General features: G+C 45.7%; 1 pseudogene; it reads right to left on the reverse strand.

The window, feature by feature from the left end:
• Positions 1 to 2,396: 2,396 nt before the first annotated feature.
• On the reverse strand, positions 2,397 to 14,978 carry LOC125759982 (uncharacterized; annotated as a pseudogene).
• Positions 14,979 to 16,144: the final 1,166 nt, after the last annotated feature.

The following is a 16,144-nucleotide window of genomic DNA, read 5'->3' on the forward strand; positions in this document are numbered from 1 at the left end:
TTCAGAATATCCTTGGCGTCCCCAGACAAACGCTCCGAATGTGTCAAACGTGGGACCATCTGTGCCTCCAGATACTGTGGGTGGTGCCGCGGCCTACACATCTGCACAGACCGCCGGTACCACACCAAGTACTTCGGTTTTGTCTAGTGAATGCCAGTACACATGTGTCTCCAGTTATCCGTGTAGTTGTGCCAGTGCCCCGGTGTATGCCCCGACGCCAGTGCTCCCCCCTAGGACGCGAACAGGTGCATTCAGCATGGTGTGGCCGGTTCCCCTTCTCCTGCCATTAGTATCCGCATCTCCGCAGCTCGCTAATGCGGAAACCAGTTATGCGATATGTGCCCCAGAAATGAAAATGAACTTTGCATGCGCATCCTACTGCTTCTGCCGTTTCTTTCTTTCTTTTGTTCCTCTAGCTACTTTCATTGCTTTGTTTATTTATTTTTATTCATTTTGTACCCACCGCGCCCATTCAAGCATTAAAGTGGGGGCGCTACAGAAAAAGAACGAACAGAAAAACTGCAGTTATACATAACTTTGTGCAAATGAAAAATGTAGCTTATTCTACGCCGGTGCAAACATACACAGATACGTCACAGATTTATGATGTAGTAAGAAAACTAGGTAGAAATAGTGGAAAGCACACTAATAGTCAATGGCGATGCGAAGAATAATCACAAGAGAGCGCGGCAGTGGTAAATGGCACATGAAATCAAGAGTTCGACGAAACCTCGTCTGGTCGGAAACAATCTCGGTCGAAAGGTAAAAAAGACGACGCGACCAAAAACGCTTAAAAAGGCAAAGCCGTTTCGGATCTCGCACGGGGGCCTTGTTCACAAATGGAGCAATGAAAGAACGGGGGTTGACTATGTACGTGCAAATAGATCTATTTCGCACGTACGTAGTCAACCCCCGTTCTTTCATTGCTCCATTTGTGAACAAGGCCCCCGTACGGGAGCCGAAACATTTTTGGTAAATGGTACCCAGGCAGCACAGAACGTTGCGCCGATGTCGGCGATAGACTGGGAGTTCCTGGGCCAAGAACGGCACATGATTGACAATGTGCCGCCAATATTGGCTGTGTCAGTCTAATGGAACGCCGATGTTGGACCAGCATTCAGAACGTGCCGCCGATATCGGCTGTGCGATTCTGATAGAACAGGCACGTTGGGCCGAGTTATACAAGCAGCAGCCAATATGGGCTGAGCCATGCAAATAAGCTGGAATTATTGGCCCGTTGTTCGAACGATATTGCCGACGTTGGCTAAAGAGTCAACTTCGTTGGCATAACATGGGTCTGTTATGAGCCAACTTTTGGGCCTACTGCTTTTTCGTGCTCTTCGGTGGTCTCACACGCCAAGTTTTCAAGTACGAGTGAGTAATGTGCCGGACACAACATAAGAAACATATTCTGGTCATTGAATCATACAGAGCCCGTATATATGGATGATTTTTCGTTGAACTGGTGCAACACTATTTAAGTGAGAAAAATTTACCCAATTTATCACCTGCAGGCGTCCGTTCCGGTGCCTCGTTACGATGAATTAACCGCGGGTCCGGCTGCCGTACGTAACGCAACCGTAACGGCGCGCTGGACGTCGGATGGGACGCCGATTGTGTCATATCTTGTGTCCTGCTTTGCTATGGCCGCGATCGATTTGTCTGTCTCGCGTTGTCCACAGTGCGGTACCGGTTAACTGCTGCGCACTTGTAGGTGCTCGATGTGTGCGAAGTGAGGGATATCAGTTGAGTTAGAGCGTTGTGATGATTGAATCGTATAATACGTGCGGTGGCCGTAATCCGACACATACCCACATAGTAGGTTGATGCCACGAGTACACAAGTCAACTAAAATATCTTGCAATACGCCTAGCACGGTGTGTCGGAGTGCGTGGGCGTCAAGCACGTTGTCTACGCGCCGCATCGTAGTGATTTCGAACCTCGGCGTGCTGCTTTTTTTTCGTGTTTTCTTTTCTTACAATCTATTGTTTATACCCTACTCTGCCCAATACAGCAGCCAATGTGGTAGGCACGGCCTGCAGCACGACGCGAAAAAAAAAAAAAGCCGCTTCCGTGAGTTCTGTGCTTTCACAGAACACGCCGAATGCTTTCACAAAACACGCCGAACTATAAATAAAAAAAACGCGTGCATGCGGCGGCAAAACCACTTTGATTAAAGACAGAGCCAGTAACGTCCCCACCTACATTTCCTTTTAAATCTAAGGAAAGAAGGGAGGATGCCGGACATATCTTGAAAGCTGTTGCCTAGATCAAGAGCGGATAGATTTATTTTAAAGCTGCCATCCATTGTTATTATTTTTTCGTTTCTTGGTGGGGCGAAGACTCGCTGTTTTTCGGGAGAATTTCGGACGTACCCATACAAATTGAAGGATTCGTCAGAATTCGCGGTAGTCTCCCAAAATATCGGGAGAATCATTTAGCAGCTGGTGCCAGGCCTTGTGCACCGCACTGAAAGGGATATGTTTATGATTAAGTCTCCAAAGCTACGATTGTTGTGGTCATTGCAACCAACAAGCTGGCATGAGTGACTGTTGACAGCACTGAAGAACGTTGCCTGTGCTCTGAGCAGCAGTGAATTGGGCGTGTGCTCTGTTTAAATTTATCTCTCTCAGGGTCTCCATATTTCGATCCCATCCTTATCTTTCTAGTTCCTTTCCTCCAGATTCAGTGTAGATGAGCGAAACGAATTTTTGTGCCCATTAACTTGTTTACTTGATAAATCACATCTCTCTATGCAATTCTTTGCTCTATATGTGTGCCTAAAGAATCTGCTAATCGAGTCAAACAGAACTAGAAGCGATGGTGAGAAGCATGTTGGTGCAAGCCAAAGTAGCTGCAGGCGCATATCACTCTTGCCGTATTACCGTTATACATATCTTTGTGATATATATACTGCAATGCACACACATAGTTCTCATGGGGTCTTCATATCCATATAGTACAGGAACATATTTCCTGCAACACTTTGTTGAACTGCGCGCAACAACCATTTTCACCTTCTTGAAATATTATATTTCAAAGGTAAATATGTCAATTCAGCAATTCAATTCTATTACTTGACAGATCATTACAGTGCACTCTTCCCAAAACCAATTTTGAAATCTGAAACCCTTCCAGCGAGTAGACACGAAGTACTACAAGAGGAAAAGCTGTTTTTGTTTGAAAAAACATTGTAGATGCCATGCTTTCTGACATGATACAGGTGATTTCTGACGTGCCGAAAATGTTTATTATTCTGGCCTTTGATGTGCAATGTAAAGAGTCAACAATCAGCTACCTTTATTTATTTATGTAGACAATTGGGTAGAAGCTACTCACAACAAAGTATGAGTTTGATTTCTCATATATAGTCGTTTTATTGAAAAAATGACTGGTTAATATAAACATGCTTTACAAGAATGATTTCACGGGTAAATCCTGGGTATACTTTTGTTTCCTTTCCGTAATTGTTTTTGTTTTGATGATGTTGTGCTTTGTTTCACAAGTTGTTATTGTGCTTATATAATTTTTTTCCGTTAGACCCCCTACTAGCCTGTGGCTATGGGTCTAATCAGTGTTGTGAATTTACATGAACTGTATCGTAAACAACTTCAATAAAGTCTTGAAGTCTTCAAGCTAAAAGGATATACGGTTGGAGGTGAAGTTAAATAAAAGTATTTCCTTTGTGCGTTACAGTAAAAAAGCGCTAGCATTTTTATTTGATGATTTAACCAGAATGACGTATCAGCTACAGTATATAGCTGAGACATGCTGCAGCCTATACCTACGAGTTACACTTAGAAACAAACTTTGCCAACTATTTTTCACTGCTCAGGCCCATTCTCCCTATCTTCTTAATTGATTTGAAAACATTATTTTTATTTTTGTGTACAATTAAAACGAAAAAGATGGCCATCGTGGCACCAAGGTGTGTCCCTCCTTGAGACTTTTGTAGATTTATGCCACTGAGCCAGCGAATGGCACACCAGGCTCGTGCTACCCATCCGCCCCCTTTCCTCAATATTTTCTGCCATACGGTACCAAGCACAAAATGACACTCGCCCACACTTAATCTCCCGCATTCAGACGCACAACGGCTGAAAAGAAAGAAGGCACGAAAACTTATCTGCGCATACCCATGCAACCGGCGAACCTATCAATGCGGCACGCGTGGCGGTGTACGTGGAAGATAACTGTTGGCGCATTTGATTTCATCTTTATGCAAGTTAATCGACGGTTGGGTCACGCATGCGCTACCACTATTCTTGATATGCCATGCTTCAATCATCAGGCGCGTTTCTTCATTTCTATGACGGTACAACACTGCGCATTCATCGAATTTTGGCGTGCACTTACAATCTCGACAATGTAAAGATAGATTAGAAGGTGAGCTTCCTGTTAGCGATCTCTTATGTTCCAACAATCTGTGGTTAATGCATCGGCCCGTTTGTCCTACGTAGAAGCGGCCGCAGCTGAAAGGGACCTTATACACCACACTCGTACGGCAATCAGTGTATTTGTTGGTGTGTTTTACAAAGCAAAATATCGGTCCGCTTCTTGTCTTTTACTCGCTCATTCTTCCTCTGCACAGGGGCACAAATCTTACCTAGCCTATTGGCAGCCGTGAAAACATCTTCCACGTAGACCACCACGCGTGCCGGACTGACAGGTTCGCCCCTTGCATGGGCATGCGCAGATAAGTTTTCGTGCCTTCTTTCTTTTCAGCCGTTGTACGTCTTTTCAGTTGTTAGTCGGCGTTTGTGGTGTCCTGACTTCTTTCTCGTGTCCGGGTTTGCATGCCCTCTCTTTTTAGAATGAATACTTACCAACTAGCTCAGCTCTCTGTTATTCTAAGCTTGATTTCTAGTACTCTGAGCCCTTTTCCGTGTTCTCCTACTTATCTGAACAATCCTGCCTCTTTGGTTCCTTTATTTGCTTTTTGCTTGGTCCGTGCTAGAACCTTTTCATGGTTTTCTAAGAATAGAGTTTGCCCAGTTGAAGTTCAACTTTTGTGCGGCTTTCTGGAACCAGAAAGCCGCACAAAAGCTAATGTGAAACCTTTCCATGTCATTTTTCAAGTCCCTCTGCGTGCTTTTCGATTTCGCTCATTGAACTGCTAATATGCTGGGCACGCCTACATCAACTTGCATTGCTTGGTCTGCGACTGCTTTATGAGCCCACGGTGTTGCCTCATCCAAGATTGTTTCACTGTGCATTGTTTGCTGCTGGCGATCCAGAGAAGTCTCGTTCATGCACTTTGATGCTTGTAGTTACAAGGCAATGTAATTCGAAGTTGGCCCTTCACCGTGAGTATCTTCTCGGTGCCTAGCCCATTTTCTTTTCGGCTCGTTTTCTTTATCTTCGCATTGTGAAGCCGATTGTTTCTGGATGCTTTCAGTGGTCCTCTGCTTCAACGGTTGTGGTCTGAGGTGCGATGGGTAGTCGCGAAACACGGTGGGGATAACCCCTTTCTTCAGGCGACGCCGTTTCCCCTCTGCAAAGTCTAACTACCTGAAGTGTTTGCTGCACGCTCTGGAGTAGTTCGATGTCGTGTTGGGCACCCAGTTGTCTATTCATATAGTCTTTATCCACTGCTGCGGTGCGGTCTCATCCGCAGGAATTTCATGAAAAGAAACACCAGAAATCATTTGTTTCCCGTCCGACCGGCAATGTGGCTTACAGCAGTACGCCATCGGACGCAAGAAGGTCGCATAAGGCTTTTTGATCGGCTCTCGTACGTCGACGACGCTATCGTTTGCTTCATGCGATGGCTACAACCGCTTACAGGTATATCGGCAAGGAATCGCAGCAGCGAGGAAACGCCGCAACACGCTATTGCTTAGGCTTGGCAGCATGCGATACAGTGGCAAGACCTCCACAAGTCGCAAAAGATAAGCCCTACGTAGGTAGCGCCGCGTCGCCGTGGAATGCAGCGTAAAACCACGGTGGGTGAGAGGGAAGGACTACGGTCGCCAACGGAGCGTTTGACGGCCACAGAAATTATAGAGGAGTCTATGACTTGCACACGCGTCATAAAAGCCTATCCCTCAGTCATGTGCGGCGAAAACTCTTATACCACAGCCCATATAATGTGGTTGAGTCACAAGCGATTGGCAATCGGCATCAACCCAGTATTGGCTATAACACATTCTGGAAATCTTAAAGTGATAATGTTGAAGAACCTGTGTTGCAGGAAATCTGGTGGCGGCGTGGGCAGCTAAACCAGTGAGCGCAAAATTAGATGTACAAAACATCAAAATCATGTTTCAAACCGGAATCGACCCCTGGCATTCTGTGTGGCAGCCAAGTATTCTACCACGGAGCTACGCCAGTGCTTAGAACTGCATCGAAAAACCGTTTTCAGGCGTCGTGTAGGGGCAGCGTCAATCGTGGTTGCAGCGGTGGCTATCTGTTTTCATAACAATGGAATAAACATTCCATATGAACTCATATGACTCTACAAGCTATAGTCAACTGTTGCTCAACCCTAGAGGTATACGCCAACAACCACTGCTTAAGCACATCACCGCACTGTAGCGTGCAGTTCGTTTCGAGAAAGTGGCATCTGTGCTTTGACGTGAGTGCCGACATGACGACTACACTGGTACACTATCATACCAGTGTAGTCGACCCGTGTGGTAAGCCCGTGATATTGATAACTACTGAAAGGGCACAAGGCCGTTGTCCACCTCGCGACATTTTCCTCAAAGCATAAAAAAGTGGTATAGGCTGCAACTCGCCTATTGCTTCGTGTGACATTGACTCCCAGAGTGTGAGGGATCTGTGAGAAATTTTGGTTCATCGGGTTGCCATTTCAGCAGCTCACAGCCAAACGCTGCTATGCATACAGAAAATGCTGTCATGCTTGTGCATTTTCTTTAGGATCCACCAAAATTGATTACCTCTCGGTAGCAACAACGTGAATAGTTACCAGAATTTTTTCACTCATTTGGTTTTTGTGACAGGCGCATGACCATAGCCCTTTTTTTCGACGCTCACATACCCTGAGATTACAAGATAGCTTTGCACAATGGTTGCGCTGCTATAAACGAGTCAAACACTAATTCGTTTGATTCAGACCACTGCCAAATTGCAACCAGATTCATTGGATGTTAGCCGTAGAGACCTTAATTGGCTAACCAGTTCAAAATTGAAATCTGACCGAGGAGCATCTTCTCAGAAGTGTGCAGGGCATGACGCTTCTGACTTCTGACAGTAATCTGGTGCGCACATTTTTCTAAGCCCGTGGAACATATTTGCGAATCGACATTGCTTCTGTACCAATGAAAAATGTTTTTTCTTAGTTTCTGGTCATTTTCAAAACTAAGATAATTTATTTCTAAAGAAGTCGGACTGTAAAGATTGTAAATCTGCAATAAAAGAAAATGTGACTGTGTTTTGACATTTGGCAAAAAAAATTACTGTCAAAGGGCAAAGCGAGCGGATATTGGTACGGTCAAGTTTACTGACATTCCCTGCCGCTGCAGCAAAATTATATTTTACAAACTAAATAAAAAATGTAACTTTGTTCGTTTTAGTTGATATTTTATTCTAACGTGGTTGTTTAAGAGTGAATTAGTTTGTAAGAAGAAAGTAGGCTGGCCAAACTGAGGCAGAAGTATAGAGTCAGTTATATCTGAAAGTGTGTCGTATGCCTGTTTGTTGTAATGAGACCTTATGCTGTATTTACATTTTTTATCATGCAGCGCCACACTCGTGAGGCACCACAATCATATAGAAGTAAGCATATGCCTACTAGTGCCCTAAATTCCAGCCAAGCAATCACGCTCGCGCTATGGAAGTGCGATTGCAGAATGTTTCAGCCTCAGTTATATTGCAATTAGTACCTATGGTTGGCCAAAGTGCAACACTGATCACGGAAGAGGGAACACCCACAATCAGAACAGCAGAGGCCACGATGACCCTGCACGGCATTGTATACATTATTGTGGTGTTCACATAGCTGTTCAGTTAAGTTGCTGCCTATTTGTCCCACATATGTTTTCCTGCATGTAAGTGGAATTAAAATACCATTCATGCTGTGCAGGCAGGAGAAAAGCCTGTTTGGTGGTGGGCATAAAGCTAGGTGAAATAGCCGAGAAACGGGCAACCTATGAAGAGAAGATGCACTGACAAAAACAGATTGGTCATGAAGGAGGAAATTGCCATTTATCCATTTGTAGTACAATGCTATGAAAAAATGAATAATGGGTGGATGACAATTTTTTTTATAACCCGTCATCCTCCTTTTCAAATTCCACCTAACTGCTTTGCCAAGATTGGCCAGCACGCTAAGACGGGAGCACCATACATGTTTCGGAAGCTTTGGAAACAGGTCGAGAAAACCACTAGTAGCATAATGGCCTGACTCCATTAAAGAGCTTGCATATTTCTCAGGTCTGTCAGCCTGTTGCCTTCGCAGCCTCTCTACCTCATTGAGAACGGTTGGCGTAGGCATCCGGAATTTATGAAGCAATGAACATAATGCTCGATGCTGCTGTGATTTGCAGAAGGGTAGGATCTTCTCATGGCGGTGACTAGTGTTTCCTCAAGCTCTATCGTGTACAGGACAGGCTTCGTACCCTGTGGAGTAGGAATGGTGTTTAGATTTCACTGATGGGTAGGAAAACAGAAGAGTCATCTATATAACAGGGCGGGACAACTCTTCCGAAAAGCTAACTGTCTTTAAATATAGCAAATTCATCGGCCTTACAAAATGCCGCTTACAGACTACTTATCATCATGAAAATCTGCTAAATTTTCCTTCTTTCATGAAACAATTCTGATTATGTTGAAGATACTGCAAAGCACTTCTGGAACCCTTGTAAAGCACAGACACTTGAATCATAACACCTATAAAAAGCCGGCAGATCCCACGCATAGTGGGAATCGATGTAATGCGAAGCAGCCAGCAAAGAGCTGCATACATCGTCTTGTATGTCACTGAGGAAAATGCGTGTCATGGTTTTCATGTTGACTCCTATTAATGTTCGTCACACAGTAACGTCGCGCAATACCAACTTCGGGGTCGATCAAGCTAGAGAAACGGCTGCCAGCGCTCCATGAGCGTGGCACGTAAGTCATGTTGTACATGACATGTGTGTCATGACTTTCATGTTGACTCGTGTTAATTATGTTCGTCACACAGTCACGTCGCAAGATACCAATTTCGGTGTACATCAAGCTAGCGAACGGCCGCCAGCGCACCATGAGCGTGGCACGTAAGTCATGCTGTACATGACATGTGTGTCATAATTTTCATGATAACTCGCATTATTGATGTTCGTCACACGGTCAAATCGCAAGATACCAATTTTGGTGAATTACAATCTAGCGAAACGACCGCCAGCGCCCCATGAGCGTGGCACGTAAGTCATGCTGTACATGACATGCGCGTCATGATTTTCATGTTAACTCGTGTTATCATGTTCGTCACACAGTCACGTCGCGCAATACCAATTTCGGGGTAGATCAAATCAGCGAAACGGCCGCCAGCGCCCCATGAGCATGGCACGTAACTCATGCTGTACATGACATGCGTGTCATGATTTTCATGTTAACTCGTGTTTTTATGTTCGTCACACAGTCAGGTCGCGCAATACCAATTTCGGGGTAGATCAAGCTAGCGAAACGGCCGCCAGTGCTCCATGAGCGTGGCACGTAAGTCATGCTGTACATGAAATGCGTGTCATGATTTTAATGTTAACTCGTGTTACTTATAGTCTTTACACAGTCAAGTCGCAAGATACCAATTTTGGTGTATATAAAGCTAGCGAAACGGCCGCCAGCGCCCCATGAGCGTGGCACGTAAGTCATGCTGTACATGACATGCGTGTCATGATTTTCATGTTAACTCGTGTTATTTATGTTCGTTACACAGTCACGTTGGAAGATACCAATTTTGGTGTATATAAAGCTAGCGAAACGGCCACCAGCGCCCCATGAGCGTGGCACGTAAGTCATGCTGTACATGACATGCGTGTCATGATTTTCATGTTAACTCGTGTTATTTATGTTCGTTACACTGTCACGTTGCAAGATACCAATTTTGGTGTATATAAATCTAGCAAAACGGCCGCCAGCGCCCCATGAGCTTGGCGCGTAAGTTATGCTGCACATGACATGCGTGTCATGATTTTCATGTGAACTCGTGTTATTTATGTTCGTTACACAGTCACGTCACAAGATACCAATCTTGGTGTATATAAAGCTAGCGAAACGGCCGCCAGCGCCCCATGAGCGTGGCACGGAAGTCATGCTGTACATGACATGCGTGTCATGATTTTCATGTTAACTCGTGCTATTTATGTTCGTTACACAGTCACGTTGCAAGATACCAATTTTGGTGTATATAAAGCTGGCGAAACGGCCGCCAGCGCACCATGAGCCTGGCACGTAAGTCATGCTGTACATGACATGTGTGTCATGATTTTCATGGTAACTCGTGGTATTTATGTTCGCCACATAGTCACGTCACAAGATACCAATTTTTGTGTATATCAAGCTAGCGAAACGGCCGCCAGCACACCATGAGCGCAGCATGTAAATCATGCTGTATAGGATATGCGTGCCATGATTTTCATGTTATGACTTGTCATTTATGTTCGTCATACAGTCATGTTACGCCATACCAATTTTGGTGCACATTCGATTAACCAAGCGACCAGGAGAGCACGAAGTCGTAGGCGGCTAGATAGATAGATAGATAGATAGATAGATAGATAGATAGATAGATAGATAGATAGATAGATAGATAGATAGATAGATAGATAGATAGTGTTGCATTGAAGACGCCGATATGCGAAAGCCGTTTATTGCAGCTCATGGCAGAAACACATATGACACGACACAGCTTGGTCGCCGCGCTTTTAACAGGATAACAGCGCCAACAAAGGATGCGCGCGCAGGCTCTGCGCACTGAACAGCAGAGGGCAGATAATAGTCACAGCCACGTTTGACGCGATTACAACACTCCCCCACAAACAAAATAACATTCAATGGTACATCAGTCGATCTGGTGGCCGTGTCACCCGTGTGCTACGTCTAAGTACAGGAGGGGTGTGCGGCGGTTGTGGTGACGACACTGGCGGTTGTGCTGAGCAATTTCCCTTTTCCAAAATAACACTGGCATGCGGCAGACATTTCATCACCACAGTCTTCCACATACTCGTCATGTTTCAAAGAAGTGCAACGTAGGTGATCGGCATGCACAAAGCGCGTTTGTTTATCAACATTCACCAGGTACGTTACCGGAGATTTCACGCTCACAATGTTTCCAGGTCGCCACTTTACAAGTTCACCACGAACAGTACGCACGAGCACACGATCGCCCACAGAAAATGCTCTAGGCTTTCCCCTACGTTTATTTGCACTGCGCACTTCTCTCTCGGACTTCGAATTGATCGTACCTTCCATGTCTGGTTTGAGCAGAGAAAGTCTTGTCCGCAGCTTTCTCTTTAAAAATAACTCTGCTGGTGTTTTACCAGTGAATGTGTGCGGCGTAGTTCTGTACGCGAAAAGGAAGTTGTCAACTCTGTGTTGCAAGGATCTGGAACTGTGGCTCCGTTCATCCTCTAGCAGTTGCTTTAGCAATGACTGCTTAACAGTCTGCACGGCTCGTTCTGCTGCGCCGTTAGATTGAGGATGATAAGGCGGAGTCAAAGTATGTTTGACCCCGTTTGCCTGCAAGAAATCATCAAACTCTTTCGCTCGAAACTGTGGCCCGTTGTCCGTAACTATCTCCTGAGGCAACCCATAGCTTGCAAACAATGACCTTACTGTTTCAATGGTCTTTTGCGCCGTTGTTGAATTCATTATTTTGACATCTACCCACTTGGAGTGTGAATCGACTGCGACCAGAAACATCTTGTTTTCTTTTTCTGCAAAGTCGAGGTGCACTCGCTCCCAACTGTTAGTGCACCACCTCCATGGGGTCAGTGGCGCTGGCTGGCCCACTGGCCTTACACTCTGGCAGATGTGACATTGTTTTACAGTTTGTTCGAGGCTGCTGTCGATTCCGGGCCACCATACCATTGACCTCGCCAGGGCCTTCATTTTACTGATTCCCATGTGTTGTTCATGTAACAGCAACAGTACTTCCTGTTGAAGAGCGCGGGGTATAACCACTCGGTTCTCCCAAATTAAGCAGGCATCATCTACCGAAAGTTCAAACCGTCTTACAAAGAACGGTTGATACTGCGCATCTACCGACCGCGGCCAGCCATGCCATGTCATTTCACGCACAGCACTCAAGACAGAGTCCTTAGATGTTTCATGTGCGATGTCCTTTGCAGTTAAGGGCAATTCTCTGGCAGGAGAAAAGTAAAAATCTTATCTACATCATCAGTGTTTTCAGACAATGGTAGACGCGACAAGCCGTCAGCATTGCTAATCTTTGCCCCTGCTTTGTGCACAATGCGGAAACGGTAGTTCGACAGAAAAATGGCCCAGCGGTGGACTCGCGCCGCTGCCACAGCACTGCTGTGATGTCTAGCTTCAAAAATTATCGTGAGTGGTTGATGGTCAGTGATAATAACGAAGCTGCGGCCATAAAGATACTTATGAAATTTCTTTACGCCGAAAATGATGGCGAGTGCCTCTTTCTCAATGTGGGCATAGTTTCTTTCCGCCTGTGACATTGATCTGGAAGCGAATGCGACCGGACGCTCAACGCCATTCACTACGTGCGATAACACCGCGCCCAGCCCGTAAGCAGATGCATCACATGTCAGCTGGATTTCCTTTTTTACGTCATACAGCTCCAAGACTGTTTCTTTAGTTAGCAACTGCTTACATCGCCTGAAACAGTCATCGCACTGACGCGACCACTGCCATATGCTTCCCTTGCGTAGAAGCTGGTGAAGCGGTTCTAGTTGTCCGGCCAAATTGGGCAAAAATTTTGCATAGAAGTTCACTAGGCCCAAAAATGCCCTCAACTGGGTCACATTGCTCGGTTTCGGTGCTTCAAGGATTGCTTTACTTTATTCGCCGTGGGATGCAGACCGTGTTGGTCTATTTCGTGCCCTAGGTATTGTACCCTTTCTTGAAAGAAAACGCATTTCGCCACATTTACTCGGATCCCGTGCTTGCTCAGAGCATTTAGCACTTCCTTCGTTCGTTTGTAGCACTCTGGTAGGTCTTTCCCAGCAATCAGCACGTCGTCTAAGTAACAGGCTGTGCCAGGTATGCCCTGCAAAACCTGATCCATGACTGCCTGAAACATAGCAGGCGCACTCGCAACGCCGTACGGCAACCGCCGGTATCTAAAGAGACCCATGTGCGTGTTAACCGTTAGAAGTTCTTCGGCATGCTTGTCCAACTCCAGCTGTAAATAAGCTTTTGCCAAGTCTAACACAGTGAATACAGTTCCTCCCACCAGGGATGCAAAGATATCCTCAGGAAGTGGCAAGGGATAGTGATCTACCTCGATGCACTTGTTCACACTGACTCTATAGTCACCACATATCCTTATTTCTGGTCCATTTTTCTTGGGCACAATTACTAGTGGCGTTGCCCAGGTGCTGTGCCGCACCCGGTAAATTACTTCAGCCTTCTCTAGTTCCGCCAGTTCTTTTTCCACTTGTTCTCGCAAGGCATACGGTACAGGCCTCGCCTTACAGAAAACTGGAACTGCATTCTCTTTCGTGCGAATGCTACCCTTGTATCCTTTTATAGCACCATAGCCTGCTTGAAAAACATCAGCGTGCTGTTGTTTTAATGATTCTACAGCTCCTTGAGTTTTTAGAGGCGCGACTGCTTGTACTTTAAGCGCAACCTCATGCAGTTTCTGCAAGGCATCAGGCAAGTTCACTTTTATCTTTGCGAGCCAGTCACGACCGAGGAGCACCGGCATGCGCACCCCTTCTTCATACTTGGCAATGACAAGTGGTAGGCGGTGGCTTTGCTTCCCGCACTTCACATCAACTTGGGCAACGCCCCTTACATTGATTGCGGTGCCGTTGTACACTCCGAATTTTACGTCCTCACAGTTGTACGATAGGTCAGGGAAGTTCTCTGCAAAGTCTTTCTCAGACATGATTGTAACGGCAGCCCCCGTGTCCAATTCCATCGGTACTTCGTGACCGTTTATGATTACTTTTACTACTATGGGAGGCGGACTGCCTGCTCTGTTTGTTTGACATATAGTCAGCAAATCCTGCAAATCCTGCTCTGTTGCCGGTACTTCTACAGCATGAACAACTCGCGTTTTGCACATTTTTGCGACATGACCACGTTTAGAACACTTAAAACAAGCACTTTTTAAAAATGGACACCTTGTAGGAGCGTGCTGACCACCGCACCTATGACACTCTACTGCAGTTTTTTGCGTATAGTTTTTTTCCAGTACCTTGCTTGTTGCGTTAGGCTTCCCTTGGCTTCCTTGCCAGTACAGTTGAGCGTTGCTGGCCCCGGCGCTGTCACACAGCATGTCCTGGGTGTCCTTCTGTGCAGCCTCCATGGCGGTGGATACCTTGCACACCCGTTCCCAGGTGACCTCGTCGTCGGGCAAGGCGAGAAGACGGCATCGGATGGTGTCGCTCCGTAGTCCGGCAATTAGGCGGTCCCGTAGCGCTTCTTGGAGGAAATTTCCGAAAGAACATGTCGCTGCGAGCCTCTTCAATTCCACAAGAAACTGTGCGATGGTTTCATTTGACTCCTGGTTCCGCCGGTAGAAGTGGTATCGCTCGGTGACCACAGACCGCTTCAGGGCGTAGTGCTGTTGCAGCACCTTCTTGGCGTCTTCGTACTTTACTTCGGTGGGCGTTTTCGGCAGCAGTAAGCTACGCAGTGTCACGTAGGCCTTCTCTCCTATTATGGTCAGGAAGACTTCAAGCTTCTTTCCGTCGTCTATTCCATTTGCTTTCGCAAATAGTTTGAACCTTTCTAGGTAGACGTCGATGTTTCCCGAGTCCGGGCAGAACTCCGGCAGCTTGCCGTAAGTGGTGGCCATAGCTTCAGTGCCGGTTCATCCCATCTTCGTCGCCAATGTTGCAATGAAGACGCCGATATGCGAAAGCCGTTTATTGCAGCTCATGGCAGAAACACATATGACGATACAGCTTGGTCGCCGCGCTTTTAACAGGATAACAGCGCCAACAAAGGATGCGCGCGCAGGCTCTGCGCACTGAACAGCAGAGGGCAGATAATAGTCACAGCCACGTTTGACGCGATTACAACAGATAGATAGATAGATAGATAGATAGATAGATAGATAGATAGATAGATAGATAGATAGATAGATAGATAGATAGATAGATAGATAGATAGATAGATAGATAGATAGATACGCTCAAAGTCGCAGAAGTTCGCTAAGAAATGCTTCGCATTTAAAATGCTTCAATGAAAACGCGACCAACTTTCTTCTTGTCTTGGTTTCTTCTAATTTCTTTTGGTGGTGCTGGCATTTCTTTGCTAGGCACTATGTACAAACTTGCCCAAGAAGCCACCCTATTGAACCTACTTATTCTTGTGACAGCTATAAAGTAGTTTACATAGATTTCAAGATCTATCAGAGTGCAGTCAGGCTACCAATCTGTGCCATAAAAGCTCCACAGCTATCAAGTAAATGTTTTTGCATGTTTGAGCGGTCCTGCTACAGGTTCTGCACCTTCAGCTTAACGTAGTGACAAAATGGTATGGCTGGCAAAAGGCACTGCAAATAAGGAATGAGATTCAACACCTGTCCAAGAGCGGTGAACCTACAGAAACTATACTAAAGACGTACCTTGTTGCATCGTGCCCTGTCATGACAACTTCGTGCACTTCCATGGATGCTTCCTTGGTGTGTATTACCCCTTAGGGTTTCATAATGAGAACCCAACACAATTTCTGTGCTGTGTGATACATGGGCACCGTAACTTCAGTTACGACGAACCTCAGTTAACCGCAGTAAACTACAGTTAGCGTCAACTACAGCTGTCACATGTTAGGCGGGAAAAGTTGTCCTTAGTTATGGGCTTCGAAGCAGGCCACGTCACACTCAGTTCCACGAGTAACAATATAAACGTTTGCCTAGTTTTCATAAGTATGCTGGCAAAGACAATGCATTTTGCTTAAAATAAATCCTTCCTGCTTGTACCGACAGTACTCGAGCGTATACCATCAATTGTTTTGACAAAATTTGGCATATGTAAAGGCTGGTCTC

Source organism: Rhipicephalus sanguineus, chromosome 9 (assembly GCF_013339695.2).
Source record: "Rhipicephalus sanguineus isolate Rsan-2018 chromosome 9, BIME_Rsan_1.4, whole genome shotgun sequence".
Taxonomy (NCBI): domain Eukaryota; kingdom Metazoa; phylum Arthropoda; class Arachnida; order Ixodida; family Ixodidae; genus Rhipicephalus; species Rhipicephalus sanguineus.